A 16,100-nucleotide genomic window follows, 5' to 3' on the forward strand; every position below is an offset into this window, starting at 1 on the left:
AGCAGTGAAGAAGCATTAAAAAGCTATAGAGAAAAATTTGAAATATGTAAAAAACAGATAAAAGCCGCAAAAATAGAGACAGAAAGACTCATTGCCAAAGAGAGTAAAACTAACCCCAAAATGTTCTTTAATTATATAAATAGCAAAAAGGTCAAAAATGAAAGTGTTGGCCCTTTAAAAAATGATGACAAAGAAATTATAAACGGGGATCAGGAAAAAGCAAATATACTAAACAAATTCTTCTCCACTGTATTCACTGAGGAAAATGAAATGCCAGGTGAAATACAGTGTGATAAAGTAAACTCCCCAGTACAGGTCACCTGTCTAACCCAGGAAGAAGTACAGTGCCACCTACAAAAAATCAAAATAGACAAATCACCAGGTCCAGATGGCATTCACCCCCATGTTCTAAAGGAATTAAGTAATGTAATAGACAGACCGCTATTTTTAATATTCAGGGACTCTATAGTGACAGGGACTGTTCCCCAGGACTGGCGCATGGCAAATGTGGTGCCAATATTTAAGAAGGGGTCAAAAGGTGACCCCGGGAATTATAGACCTGTTAGTTTAACCTCTGTTGTATGTAAATTGTTTGAGGGTTTCCTAAGAGATGCTATTTTGGAATATCTTGATAAAAATAAATGTATGACTCCATATCAGCATGGCTTTATGAGGGATCGGTCCTGTCAAACTAACCTGATCAGCTTTTATGAGGAGGTGAGCACCAGACTGGACCAGGGGCAATCGCTGGATGTCATATATCTAGATTTTTCCTAAGCATTTGATACAGTTCCACATAAAAGGTTGGTGCATAAAATGAGAAGGTTTGGGCTGGGGGAGAATGTGTGCAAGTGGGTGGTTATTAATGGTACTTATTCTGATTGGGTGACTGTTACTAGTGGGGACCACAGGGGTCCGTCTTGGGTCCTGTCCTATTTAATATATTCATAAATGACCTTGCAGAGGGGTTGAATAGTAAAGTAGCAATCTTTGCAGATGACACCAAACTCTGTAAAGCGGTAAACACTATAGAGGACAGTGCACTGTTACAAATAGATCTGGATAGGTTGGAGGTTTGGGCTGGGAAGTGGCAGATGAGGTTCAACACTGATAAATGTAAGGTAATGCACATGGGGAAGAAAAATCTGAGCTGGGATTATGTATTAAATGGGAGAACACTTGGGACGACTGACATGGAAAAAGACTTAGGAGCCTTAGGTAACAGTAAACTTAGCTGTAGTGATCAGTGTCGGGCAGCTGCTGCCAAGGCAAATAAAATCATGGGGTACATCAATAGGGGCATAGATGCCGACGACAAGGAAATAATGCTACCGCTGTACAAATCACTAGTCAGACCTCACATAGAATACTGTGTACAGTACTGGGCACCAGTGTACAAGAAAGATATAGTGGAGCTGGAGAGGGTTCAAATCCCACTAAGGACAACAATAAATAAATAAAGACTTATTATTATTATAACGTCAGCAGAAAGCACTGTGCTCGTGATGTCATCAGAGAGCATTCCAAAAAGAAAATAATTTCCTCTGTAGTATTCAGCAGCTAATAAGTACAGGAAGGATTACGATTTTTTAATAGAAGTAATTTACAAATCTGTTTAACTTTCCGGAGCCAGTTGATTTAAAAGAAAAAAGGTTTTCACCGGAGTACCCCTTTAATGGTATAGAGAACTGTGTCTAGTGCATTAACTCTGTGATTTTTTGCCCATTGAAACCAGTAGGCCCATTGTGGTCTATGGGGAAAAGCTGCTGATTTGCCCATAGCAAACAATCAGATCGCTTCTTTCATTTTTGAAAAAGCCTCTGAAAAATGAAGGAAGTAATCTGATTGGTTGCTATGGGCAACTCAGAAACTTTTCCTCTGGACAGGTTTTGATAGATCTCCCTCTATGGGGGAGATTCATTAAAACCAGTGTAGAGGACGATTTGTGCAGTTGCCCATAGCAACCAATAAGATTGCTTCTTTCATTTTTGAAAAGGCCTCTGAAAAATGAAGGAAGCAATCTGATTGGTTGCTATGGGCAACTCAGAAACTTTTCCAGGAAAATCTGCTGAGTTGCCCATAGCAACCAATCAGATCGCTTCTTTAATTTTGCAGAGGCTTTGTGAAAAATGAAAGAAGCAATCTGATTGGTTGCTATGGACAACTGCACAACTCTTCCTCTACACTGGTCTTGATGAATCTCCCCCATAGAGGGAGATTTATCAAAACCTGTCCAGAGGAAAAGTTTCTGAGTTGCCCATAGCAACCAGATTGCTTCTTTCATTTTTGAAAAAGCCTCTGAAAAATGAAGGAAGCAATTTGATTGGTTGCTATGGGCAACTCAACAGCTTTTCCAGAAAAGTAAAGATTAACCACAACACTATGTCCACCCTGGGACTCGAACTAGTGACGGTTTCCCATCCCACTGTGCTGCCAAGACGGTCCTGCTTATCTTACATGCAGTGAGATCCCCATAGACCACAATTAGCCTATTGGATTTAATGGGCAAAAAATCACATAGTTAATGCACTAGTCACAGTTCTCTATACCATTAATGAAGGGAGGGCTCAATATTCGCAAATTTGCGCATATGCGCACAAATTTTCACATATGCGCAAAAAAAGGGAATATTCGTAATTATGAATATATATTGCTATATTTGAAATATTCGCAAATTCGCGAATATGCTATATGCTATATTCGCGATTAAAATTCAAATTGCGAATATTCGTGAACAACACTAGTCGCTGCAAATACAGTAAAGAAGTTTAAACATGCATGGGATAGGCATAAGGCTATCCTTCATATAAGATAGGGCCAGGGACTATTCATAGTATTCAGATTATTGGGCAGACTAGATGGGCCAAATAGTTCTTATCTGCCGACACATTCTATGTTTCTATACTGTATGGATATCAGAAAAATGGTTCCAAGCTCTTATTTCTTTATTAAATTCACTACTTTGGGGTAGGAAAGCACGAGAATGAAATATGGTTCTTTAACGTTAGCTGAGCACGATGGGGGTTGGGCACTTTTTTTTTTTTTAGGTACTTTTTAGCACTAAAATTGCAGACTATTATGAGAAGGAGGGAAAATGTAGTCCTATTTTTTCTCTCTAAGGGTATGTTCAAACTACGGAATTCCCGCGGAATTCCACAGGTGGAATTCTGCAAGCCAAATTCCACTGGCGGAATTCCGCGAGCCGAATTCCGCGGTGTGAACTTAACATTAGTGTGAATGGGTTTCCGCGAGACCCGTTCACACTGCGGAATTTCAGCGCCGCTGAAATTGTTCCGCGCAAAGAAAGAACATGTTCATTCTTTGCACGGAAGTCCGCGAGCACTGCATAGCTGCTAACGGTGACGGCTCAGTGCCGCCCGGTCCTACCGCCGCCGCCGGCTGCCAGTCTGAATCTCCGCTCGCTGAATTCAGCGAGCGGAGATTCCATTCACACACTGTAGTGTGAACATACCCTAATGGGTCGTTATGAGGATATTTTTGAGATTTTGGAAGCTGGGATACTCACTACACCCATGCATATCTATATAATAAAGTATGGGAGGAACTTAAAACATTTTTAAAATCACATGGAGTTTTGACTTTACTTCATTATGGTCGAATAAAGCACTTAAAGAATTCCTTAAAATTAAAGATTCACTCTTTTGGATGAAAAGGGGCTTATTTATGTAAATCAATTATACGCTTTAGGTCAAATAAAGTCATTTGAAGAGATAGCCCATAAGTGTGTGGGGGGAAGACAATCAGAAACATTGTTTTTACAAATAAGTAATGCAGATCATAAACCAATAAAAGGAGAGATTGGAGATTTCAGGGATTCTATATATAAGAAAAGCGGTTGGGGGTTCACAGCTTGAAGACCACTGCTATAGAGGGTGCAAATGTATCTGAGCCCTGGAACTCAAATAATGTGAAATATTAGATGATCAAAATGGAGCCCCTGCACTAATTACTTGGGTTCTGGGGTCTGTAAGGTCCATAGTAAAAACATCAGGTTCTGTCTATAGCAGATACTAAATCATGGCAGCTCAAAGAAACAAGCAGTCATTCTGACATGTCACATGTGATGTCATAGACAGCTGGAGTCCTGACATTCCACTGACAGCTGCCCGAGCCTTCAGTCTGTAATTGTTCCAGTGAGATTAGTGAGATTAGTGAGATTAGCGTCTTCTTCTTCTATTTGTCTGAAATGGAGCTAAAAGGTTTGGGGTTCGTCCCCCTCCTGTTGGCGTTTTGGTGTGCGGCCTGGCTTGCCACCAGCTACATCATGACGGTTGTCCTCGGCCATGCAGCCTCGCCACTGATGAGCATCAGGTAAGACAAACAAGCACATGATTCTTATTTCATGGGTTGGGAGTGAGGAAATATCCATAATAACATTGGTTTCTTTTCCTTCACAGTGACGTGGGAAATTTCTTTCCCGAAAGCATATTATTCAGAATTGGATTCATAGGGACGTCCATTGGCACTTTGGTACTAACCTTTCATATTTATAAGTATATGGTTTTGCATACTGAAGAGTTCATTGGTCATCAGGTCCTGATCCAGAGGATCCTGCTGGCCATTGTGTGGGTCTCCTGTTTTGCCACAGCTGTTATGCATGTATTGTCCCCCGAAGAATATCCCAGGATACACTTTGTCAGCACGATAATTTCCATTACATGTGAAGCCTTATACTACCTTGGGCAGTCCATCCAGATGTATAAATTACCAGGAGCAAAAAAAGTCATCCACCATAGTAGATGCACCTGCTGTGGCCTGACTTTTGTCTGTGTAATTTTCTATTTTGGATATGAAACATTAAAGGAATTATTCCATAATGATGAAGACTGGGATGAGATCCGTGAAATCCCCATCATAATCATCGAGTGGGTGATGCTTCTACTGATCCTGATAAACATCGTGACCTATTATTCCACCATGCAGAGGTTAATGTTAACCGTCTCCAGAAACAGCTGCACACTCTCTTTTAGAGTAAAAATTGATGACTTCGGGGTGTAGACCACCACGGGGGCCATCAAGTGGACTTCTGGGAGAGATACTGCACAGGACACGGAAAACATCTAAAGAAGAATAACTGGGGGACTACATATGGTGCCAGTAATCATGACACAATAATATGAGCTGGTGATATTACCTATACAAAAAAAAATAAAATAAAAAAAATATATTGGTGTGTGAAGTGTAATACCTAGTTAAAAAAACAGAATAAAATTCATCATTATAACCCCCCTCTGCATTACCCTGTTTATTATTTTTCAAGCAAGCACTTTGTTCTAATTCGTCCACTCTCTGGCGTGCTCCTTGTATAAGGGGTTTGGGATACCCTTTTTGTTTAAAATGATCCTCCATGTTATCTAGTTGTTGTAGGTATTTTTGTGTGGAAGAACAATTCCTTCGGATTCTTTTCATTTGACCTAATGGAATGTTCTTCTTCCATTATTTAAGATGGCAACTGTTAAAGTCGAGGTATCTGTTTGCATCCACCTCCTTAAAATAGTTGGCAGTATGCGAACAGCCATCCTGAATATAGATATTTAAATCCAGGAACTCACATTTTTTGGGGGACTGATGCAGCGCTGCCTTTGGCAATCTCTGGCTCTGCCATAGCGCTTTTTTTGAGGGGGCGTGTCGGCTGCCCCTTCGTCTGGTGGTCAACACTAGTGTTGCTCGCAAATATTCGCAATGCGAATATTATTCGCGAATATCGCGAATTCGCGAATATTCGCCAATATAGCACTATATATTCGAAATTACGAATATATTTTTTTTTTCACAGTACACATCACAGTGATCATCCCTCTCTGCTTCCAGCTTTTGTGGTGTAAAGAAGGCTCTAATACTACTGTGTGAGACTGGCGTACAAATTTGGGCATATGGGAACATTTGCATATGCAAATTTTTGCTTATGCAAATTTTTCGCATATGGTAATTTTCGCACATGCAAATTTTCATTTATGCTAATTTTCGCATATGCGAAAATATAACGTGAATATTACGAATATGCGAATTTAGCGAATATATGACGAATATTCGTCCATATATTCGCGAAAAATCGCGAATTCGAATATGGCCTATGCCGCTCAACACTAATCAGGATCTGACTTGGCCAATCCTCTGCCTGTGTTTTATCGCTTTAGCTCACTGACACGTAATGGTAATAATACAGCTGCAGTTCTAGGAAATCCCAGAAGAAGTCGACATTGATTGACAGAGATGCATCCTGGGAGGGATGATGCTCCATAACTGTAGAAGAATTTTTGTTCCGCACTGAACATGTCTTCCCACATCTAGAGGATAATAAAAGCTTTTATCATGTTTTCCATCCTTTAATCTTACTGACAGCTGCCTGGGCACAGTTTTTTAGTTCAGTACATAATTCATGATTGATTCCATCTTGACAAGCTGTCGAGGCAACATAGCATCCTAGTGCAGTGTCCCAGCTACTCCAGGTACTACCCACTAGAGACTTGTCAGGTGGCTGAATGAATATAATGAATATAGGTTTGCTGGATATATGTGTTTTTCAGGTACTGGAGAATTTTGAAAAAAAAATTCTCCACATTGCAATTTATTTCAAACCATCGAAAAAATGGCAAAATGACCGTGCAGTAACTGGTCTGTTTTTAACCTCCTTCCCTTCCCTCCCCTATTAACTCCTTTAACTCCTTTTTTTTCTCCTTCCCTTCCCTTTCCACTTTCTTAGGGTGATGGTTTTAAATTGTTTTACGTTTTTATACTTACCTCTTCTTTTCGATTCACTTTCATTTTAGATTTTCTACCCACCTACTGTGGTGAATCATCTGGACTCATACCATTGCCATCGTAAACCACTGTGATCATGCTGTTTATGTGATTTATATATATACCGTATTTTTCGCCATATAAGACGCTCCGGCATATAAGACGCACCCAATTTTAAAGGATGAAAGTCTAGAAAAAAAAAATTCTGAACCTTCAACCTGCGGACCTCCAGATGTTGCAAAACTACAACTCCCGGCATGCCCGGACAGCCGTTGGCTGTCCGGGCATGCCGGGAGTTGTAGTTTTGCAACATCTGGAGGTACGCAGGTTGAAGACCACTGGTATAGGAGGTAATACTCACGTGTCCCCGCCGCTCCAAACCCATCACCGCTGCCCTGGATGTCGCCCTCCATCACTGTTGCCGTGTCCCCGGGGTGTCCCCGTCGCACCGGAACGTTTCTGCTGCCCGGTATCCTCGCTCTCCGTCGCCGCCATCACCTTGCTACGCACACCGCTCCTATTGGATGACGGGACGGCGTGCGCAACAACGTCATGACGACGAAGGAGAGCGCCGGCCATGCAGGGGATCCCGGCACGGAGCAGACACCGAGGAGGCAGGTAAGGGCCCTCCCGGTGTCCTGTAAGCTGTTCGGGACGCCGCGATTTCACCGCGGTGTTCCCGAACAGCCCGACTGAGCAGCCGGGTTAGTGTCACTTTCGCTTTAGACGCGGTGGTCAGCTTTGATCGCCGCGTCTGAAGGGTTAATACAGGGCATCACCGCGATCGGTGATGTCCTGTATTAGCCCTGGGTCCCGGCCGTTGATGGCCACAGGGACCGCCGCTATAGGACAGGTTTTAATGTGTATTTGCAGTATAAGACGCACCAACTCCCCCCCCCCCACAGTTTTGGGAAAGAAAAAGTGTGTCTTATACGGCGAAAAATATGGTATGTGTATGCATTATAAAAAGACTATTTGACAAAGCCCATGCCCCAAGCTACTCTGCTTCTTGCTCTCCCATCGTGTAGAGGAATTTCCTGTCCTGGCCAGCGCCTAACAGTTTACCCAAAAAATCTAACAGAGAAAGCATACCTTATATGGTATGCCAAAGCTGTACTCACCCCCCTAGTGAGGGTGGGAACTTATGCAAATTGCATTGGTTATGTAAGCTGGATGAATGCCAATAAACTTGAGAAGTATGTAAACACTGACAATGTGTGTCTGTGTGTGATTTACTCTTGTGCATGCACTTTAATCTGATTTTAAAAAAATAACAAATTCGGATGGGGGTTAAATAAAATCCATATCATACCTATTCTTTATATCATATTAATGCCATGTAATATTAGTTATTTATATCCCCTAGATACCTACCTGGTGCACATGTAACACTCATAAGTCCCTGTTTTGGGAATTAAATATTTTAATATCCTCAACTCCAAGGGGGTTGGTAGTAGGGGCATTAGTACAAATCATTGACTTTTATCATAGATATATAATATATTGACTGCTACTTCTAATTATTTAAACTTGATGTATTTATTCATATGCGCTTTTATTACATGTATTTATGTTTCTGTATGCACTTTAATATCATAGCAATATTTAATGACCCCTAGCATGTTGCCCTATGTAGGCTTAATAAGTCTTTTTCATCTATGTTGACACTTTCACAGTCACCATTTTACCGCACATGGATTTCCTCTAGTTTTCACCTATCAATTTTTATTGATTTATTCGTTCACCAATTGATCATATTGATTTTACAGTCATGGCCGTAAATGTTGGCACCCCTAAAATATTTAAAGAAAATGAAGTATTTCTCACAGAAAAGGATTGCAGTAACACATGATTTGCTATACACATGTTTATTCCCTTTGTGTGTATCGGAACTAAACCAAAAAAGGAGCAAAAAAAGCAAATTGGACATAATGTCACCAAACTCCAAAAATGGGCTGGACAAAATTATTGGCACCCTTAACTTAATATTTGGTTGCACACCCTTTGGAAAAAATAACTGAAATCAGTGGCTTCCTATAACCCCCAATAAGCTTCTTACACCTCTCAGCCGGAATGTTGGACCACTCTTCCTTTACAAACTGCTCCAGGTCTCTCTTATTGGAAGGGCGCCTTTTCCCAACATCAATTCTAAGATCTCTCCACAGGTGATCAATGGGATTTAGATCTGGACTCATTGCTGCCACTTCAGAACTCTCCAGCGCTTTGTTGCCATCCATTTCTGTGGGGCTTTTTGATGTATGTTTGGGTCATTGTCCTGCTGAAGACCCAAGACACAAACCCAACTTTCTGACACTGGGCTGTACAGTGCAACCCAAAATCCATTGGTAATCCTCAGATTTCATGATGTCTTGCACACATTCAAGGCACCCAGTGCCAGAGGCAGCAAAACAACCCAAAACATCATTGACCCTCCACCATATTTCACTGTAGGTACTGTGTTCTTTTCTTTGTAGCCCTCATTCTGTTTTCGGTAAACAGAATGATGTGCATTACCAAAAAGCTCTATCTTGGTCTCATCTGTCCACAAGATGTTTTCCCAGAAGGATTTTGGCTTACTCAGGTTCATTTGTTACTTGCCCCAGGTGAGTTTAAAGGAGCATCACATGCTTGAAACAATCTTATTTTTCCCCAATTTTGAAAGGGTGACAATAATTTTGTCCAGCCCATTTTTGGAGTTTGGTGACATTATGTCCAATTTGCTTTTTTTCCTCCTTTTTTGGTTTAGTTCCAATACACACAAAGGGAATAAACATGTGTATAGCAAAACATGTGTTACTGCAATCCTTTTCGGTGAGAAATACTTAATTTTCTTGAAATATTTCAGGGGTGCCAACATTTACGACCATGACTGTAGGTATTTTGTCTGCATATTTGATTGGTCACCCCCTTTTATTAGGGTTGCGAGTAAATTTGCCTCCCTTAACTGTTGTGCACCCAAAGTAATAATAAAAATAGTTTTTGAACTATGTAACTACACTGAGGACAAGCAGGGCTCTGTACACTGAGGACAAGCAGGGCTCTGTACACTGAGGACAAGCAGGGCTCTGTAAACTGAGGACAAGCAGGGCTCTGTACACTGAGGACAAGCAGGGCTCTGTACACCGAGGAAAAGCAGGGCTCTGTACACCAAGGACAAGCAGGGCTCTGTACACCGAGGACAAGCAGGGCTCTGTATACTGAGGACAAGCAGGGCTCTGTACACAGAGGACAAGCAGGGCTCTGTACACCGAGAACAAGCAGGGCTCTGTACACCGAGGACAAGCAGGGCTCTGTACACTGAGGACAAGCAGGGCTCTGTACACTGAGGACAAGAAGGGCTCTGTACACTGAGGACAAGCAGGGCTCTGCACACTGAGGACAAGCAGGGCTCTGTACACTGAGGACAAGCAGGGCTCTGTACACTGTGGACAAGCAGGGCTCTGTACACTGAGGACAAGCAGGGCTCTGTACACTGAGGACAAGCAGGGCTCTGTACACTGTGGACAAGAAGGGCTCTGTACACTGAGGACAAGAAGGGCTCTGTACACTGTGGGCAAGCAGGGCTCTGTACACTGTGGACAAGCAGGGCTCTGTACACTGTGGACAAGCAGGGCTCTGTACACTGAGGACAAGCAGGGCTCTGTACACTGAGGACAAGCAGGGCTCTGTACACTGTGGACAAGCAGGGCTCTGTACACTGATGACAAGCAGGGCTCTTTACATTGAGGACAAGCAGGGACCTGTACACTGAGGACAAGCAGGGCTCTGTACACTGAGGACAAGCAGGGCTCTGTGCAGTGAGGACAAGCAGGGCTCTGAGGCTCCCGGGTCACACAGCAGGATGATTGACAAGCCAGGATGATTAACAATCTTTAAATTCTACAACTTTGGGACTTTGGCTAAACATGTGAAACTTTAATAACAGGATTAACTTGAAGTTAATGAGACACTTGTCTTTACCAATAGTTTCTTTGTTGCTACTATACTGTGTATTCTTATTACTAGATACCTGCTTCCATTGGAGACAGTACTATCTGTGGCTACATAATATGCAGGAAAATCTGTGCCAAATTAATTTACTGGGAGAGACAGGGAGGCTGTACTATCTGTACTTAATTAATATACTGGGACAGACTGTGAGGCAGTATTATCTGTGCCAAACTATGTTACTGGGAAAAAACATGGGGCAGTTCTCTGTTTGCTAAATTAATTAACTGAGCAAGGCAGGGAGGCAGTACTATCTGTGCCAAACTAATTTACTGGGCAAGACAGGAAGGCAGCACTATCTGTGCCATCTGTGATTATATATATATATATATATATATATATATATATATATATATATATGGATTTATGCACAAATTGGTCATAAAATGTGATCTTATCTTCATCTAAGTCACAACAATAGACAATCACAGTCTGCTTAAACTAATAACACACATCATGTTATCATATATTTATTGAACACACCATTTAAACATTCACAGTGCAGTTGGAAAAAGTATGTGAACCCCTAGTCTAATGACATCTCCAAGAGCTAATTGGAGTAAGGTGTCATCCAACTGGAGTCCAATCAATGAGATGAGATTGGAGGTGTTAGTTACAGCTGCCCTGCCCTATCAAAAAACACCCACCAGTTCTGGGTTTGCTTTTCACAAGAAGCATTGCCTGAGTGTGAATGATGCCTCGCACAAAAAGAGCTCTCAGAAGACCTACGATTATGAATTGTTGACTTGCATAAAGCTGTAAAGGGTTATAGTATCTCCAAAAGTCTTATTGTTCATCAGTCCACGGTAAGACAAATTGTCTATAAATGGAGAAAGTTCAGCACTGCTGCTACTCTCCCTAGGAGTGGCCATCCTGTAAAGATGACTGCAAGAGCACAGCACAGACTGCTCAATGAGGTGAAGAAGAATCCTAGAGTGTCTGCTAAAGACTTACAAAAGTCTCTGGCATATCCTACCATCCCTGTTAGCGAATCTACGATATGGAAAACACTAAACAAGAATGGATTTCATGGGAGGATACCACAGATGAAACCAAAGTTGAGTTGTTTGGAAGAAACACACAACACTATGTGTGGAGAAAAAGAGGCACAGCACACCAACATCAAAACCTCATCCCAATTGTGAAGTATGGTGGTGGGGACATCATGATTTGGGGCTGCTTTGCTACATCAGGGCCTGGAGAGATTGCTATCATCGAAGGAAAAATGAATTCCCAAGTTTAGCAAGACATTTTGCAGGAGAACTTACGGCCATCTGTCCACCAGCTTAAGCTCAACAGAATATGGGTGTTGCAACAGGACAACGACCCAAAGCATCGAAGTAAATCAACAACAGAATGGCTTAAACAGAAGAAAATATGCATTCTTGATTCCAAGTCAGAGTCCTGACCTCAACCCAATTGAGAGGCTGTGGCATGACCCCAAGAAAGCGATTCCCATCAGACATCCCAAGAATATTGCTGAACTGAAACTGTTCTGTAAAGAGGAATGGTCAAGAATTACTCCTGACCGTTGTGCATGTCTGATTTGCAGCTGCAGGAAACATTTGGTTGAAGTTATTGCTGTCAAAGGATGTTCAACTAGTTATTAAATACAAGGGTTCACATACTTTTTCCACCTGCACTCTGAATGTTTACATGGTGTGTTCAATAAAAACATGGCAAAATTTAATTCTTCGTGTGTTTAGGAAGTTTAAGCAGACTGTGATTGTCTATTGTGACTTAGATTATATCATTTTATGACTTGTGCTGAAAACCATATAATTCCAAAGGGTTCACATACTTTTTCTTGCAACTGCATATATATATATATATATATATATATATATATATATATATATATATACTGTAACAACAGACACAGCCCAACTGCTGCCAGGATTATCAGGCTCCTCGGAGGCCTCATTGATGGTGGATAAAAGCAAGAATACTGTATATTTCTTCCTTCCTAACCCAATATTACAGGATATTATGTTGTCCTCAGGTCGGGCACTCTGTATTTTTCCATTTTAATATTCACTTGTCTCATTCCAAATAACATTCATTGTATGTCAGCAGCTGTGGCTTATCGGCTGATTCTGGCACCATGATAAATAATACTGAGTAATTGCCCTTTTTTTTTAATTTTTTACATAGAACATTTCTGTTTTTCATTTTTTTATGACTAATATATATATATATATATATATATATATATATATATATATATACCGTATTTATCGGGGTATGCCACGCACCGGCCTATAACACGCACCCTCATTTTACCACGGATATTTGGGTAAAAAAAGTTTTTTACCCAAATATCCATGGTAAAATGAGGGTGCGTGTGTGCGCGTGTATACCCCGATATACCCCCAGGAAAGGCAGGGGGAGAGAGGCCGTCGCTGCCCGCTTCTCTCCCCCTGCCTTTCCTGGGGTCTAGAGCGCTGATGTCGGCCCTTTTCACCTACTGGTTATCGGCGCCGCTGCCCGTTCTGTCCCCCTGACTATCGGTGCCGGCGCCGATAGCCAGGGAGAGAGAAGCGGCGCCGACAGCCAGGGGGAGAGAAGGGGCAGCGGCACCCATTGCCGGCGCCGCTGCCCCGTTGCCTCCCCCCATCCCCGGTGGCATAATTACCTGAGTCCGGTCCGCGCTGCTCCAGGCCTCCGTCGTGCGTCCCCAGCGTCATTGCTATGCACGGCGCGGCGCATGACGTCAGAGCGCCGCGCCGTTCAGCGCATAGCAATGACGCCGGGGACGCACGACGGAGGCCTGGAGCAGCGGAACAGCGCGGACCGGACTCAGGTAATTATGCCACCGGGGATGGGGGGAGGCAACGGGGCAGCGGCGCCGGCAATGGGTGCCGCTGCCCCTTCTCTCCCCCTGGCTGTCGGCGCCGCTTCTCTCTCCCTGGCTATCGGCGCCGGCACCGATAGTCAGGGGGACAGAACGGGCAGCGGCGCCGATAACCAGGGGGTGAAAAGGGCCGACAGCAGCGCTCTAGACCCCAGGAAAGGCAGGGGGAGAGAAGCAGGCAGCGACGGCCTCTCTCCCCCTGCCTTTCCTGGGGGTGTATCGGCGTATAACACGCACACAGACTTTAGGCTAAAAATTTGAGCCTAAAAAGTGCGTGTTATACGCCGATAAATACGGTATATATATATATATATATATATATATTTATAACGGATCTTTAAAACAGAGAATTCTATAGTGTGAAAGCAGCCTTAGCAGTTTTTCCCAATCAGGGTGCCTCCAGCTGTTGAAAAACTATAATTACCAGCATGCCCGGACAGCAAAGGGCATGCGTGGTTTCCCAATGCGGAACACTCTTGTCAACGTGTCCTGTCGGGTAAATTTCACTTTATGGTGTCTGCTCTTGTCCACAGGTCCAAGTCAAAATATTGTGTACTTTGTGATTTATCTTTACTGAATGTTTATCTGTTTAATGTAATTTTATGCTTCTGTCGTGGAAAGAGTTAACTTAATCTCTGTAGGAGGATGCATGGGAAATCACATGTGCACTTTGGCCAATCAGGACCTCCTGCCCTTCTCCACCCAGGTCAGAGTTAGTCAGAGTCAGTGTGTGTGCAGAGTTGGTTTAGACCCGGGGTTCTCAACTGGTGGTACACTTACCCCTAGGGGGAAGCCACTGGTTGTGTGGGGGGTACGCCGATGCGTTGACAAATACCGGCAATGCATTGGCCAGTACTTGTCAGCACAGAGCGGGGAATGGCCGCGACAGCTCTCTGCGGGGAATGGCCATGGCCGCGGCTAATTTACGAGAGCTGCATGATTGCCAGGCAGACGTGTGACATCCCCTGACGTTGCCCGGAGGTGCCGCACAGCGCAGGAGGACGTAACCCATCAGTGGGTACAGGACTCGCTGTTAACCCGAACAGGCCAGGTAATGTAATACATAAATAAATAAGTAAAGACTAAGTGTATGGCAAGGAGGGATGTTATTGCATGTATTTTATGTATGTATATATTAGCCCGGGGGGGGATGGGGAGAAATAATTGCACAAGGGCATTAAGATGGGGGGGATAAAGGGGATCAGAGGGAGGGGGCAATAATGGCACAAAGGACATTAAAATGGAGGGGGGGGGGGGAGTGATGATTATACCCCTCCATCCTGATCCCCTTTTGCCATTATCCCCCCCTCCATCTTAATGCCCTTGTGCCATTATTCCCGCTCCCTCTGATCCCCTTTTGCCACTATCAGATAATGGCAAAATGGGATCACAGGGAGGGGGGAATAATGGCCCAATGGGATTAATTATCGCAATAGTATAAAGGTAAGCACGCGCCATTATGGAAATAAATAATTTTATGACTTATTTTGTCTGCGGACATACTTTCACCCTTTGTCGTGAAAAAGGTTTAGATCCACTGTTCTAGACAAGATCTCTGCTCTGTGACCTGCTTCTCACCACATGGGACAGACCAAAAGACCCAGCAACAATTCCCATCTCTGAGCGACATCACCAGGAGTTCCTTGTTGATGAGGGACACACATGAACTGCCTAGGTACATCCATGGAGAACTGAAGGATTGAAAGCTTTTTCTTCCCCATTAACATAGATGCTCAGCCTAATCTAATGTACAGGATCTCCTTGCCATACTTTATCCAACCACGATCTTTCATTCACCGTCTGTGTCATGTTGCCATAGCAACAACTTGAGGTAGAAGTGTTCAGATCATTTACTTCCGAACGCTGGCCAGTGGAGTATCCCTTTAAGACTCGGTCTACATTTTAGTCTCTGGTTTGCTGACCTCTCCGTCATTCATGACTTGTCTGGACAGAGTGTATGTCCCCCAGTCAGGGTGGTGCAATGATTTCTGCCACCCTAGGCAAAAGCAAATTTTGTCGCCCCCTTGACCCTGCCCATTGGCCCCACCCCACCTTACTACGGGGGTGACACACTGTTACAAACCTCCTCCTCATTTAATCTTCTTACTACTGGGGTGACACACTGTAACAAACCTCCTCCTCATTTAATCTTCTTACTACTGGGGTGACACACTGTAACAAACCTCCTCCTCATGTAATCTTCTTACTACTGAGGTGACACACTGTAACAAACCTCCTCCTCATGTAATCTTCTTACTACTGGGGTGACACACTGTAACAAACCTCCTCCTCATGTAATCTTCTTACTACTGGGGTGACACACTAACAAAAAAGGAGAGAAGTCCTCCGGATGTGCCTAAAATATAACTTTTACTTCAAATATTAAAATATATTAATTCTAATAGGTGTATGGTATTAATGTTGCCGGTGGCAAAATAAAGAGATGATTGATGTGCTGTTATCCAAGAAGTGGCTGAGCCCAGCCAGTCTTCTAGCA

The 16,100-nt window shown here is 43.1% G+C and overlaps 1 long non-coding RNA gene across 1 annotated transcript in view; it reads right to left on the minus strand.

Moving 5' to 3' along the window:
- LOC130358348 (uncharacterized) overlaps window positions 1–15,121 on the minus strand; it is a 43,103-nt gene extending 27,982 nt beyond the window's left edge. Inside the window, exon 1 of the long non-coding RNA XR_008889483.1 lies at window positions 15,107–15,121. This is a non-coding gene — a long non-coding RNA (uncharacterized LOC130358348). The remainder of the gene's footprint in view (window positions 1–15,106) is intronic.
- Window positions 15,122–16,100: the final 979 nt, after the last annotated feature.

Source organism: Hyla sarda, chromosome 2 (genome assembly GCF_029499605.1).
Source record: "Hyla sarda isolate aHylSar1 chromosome 2, aHylSar1.hap1, whole genome shotgun sequence".
In the NCBI taxonomy this organism is placed as follows: Eukaryota; Metazoa; Chordata; class Amphibia; order Anura; family Hylidae; genus Hyla; species Hyla sarda.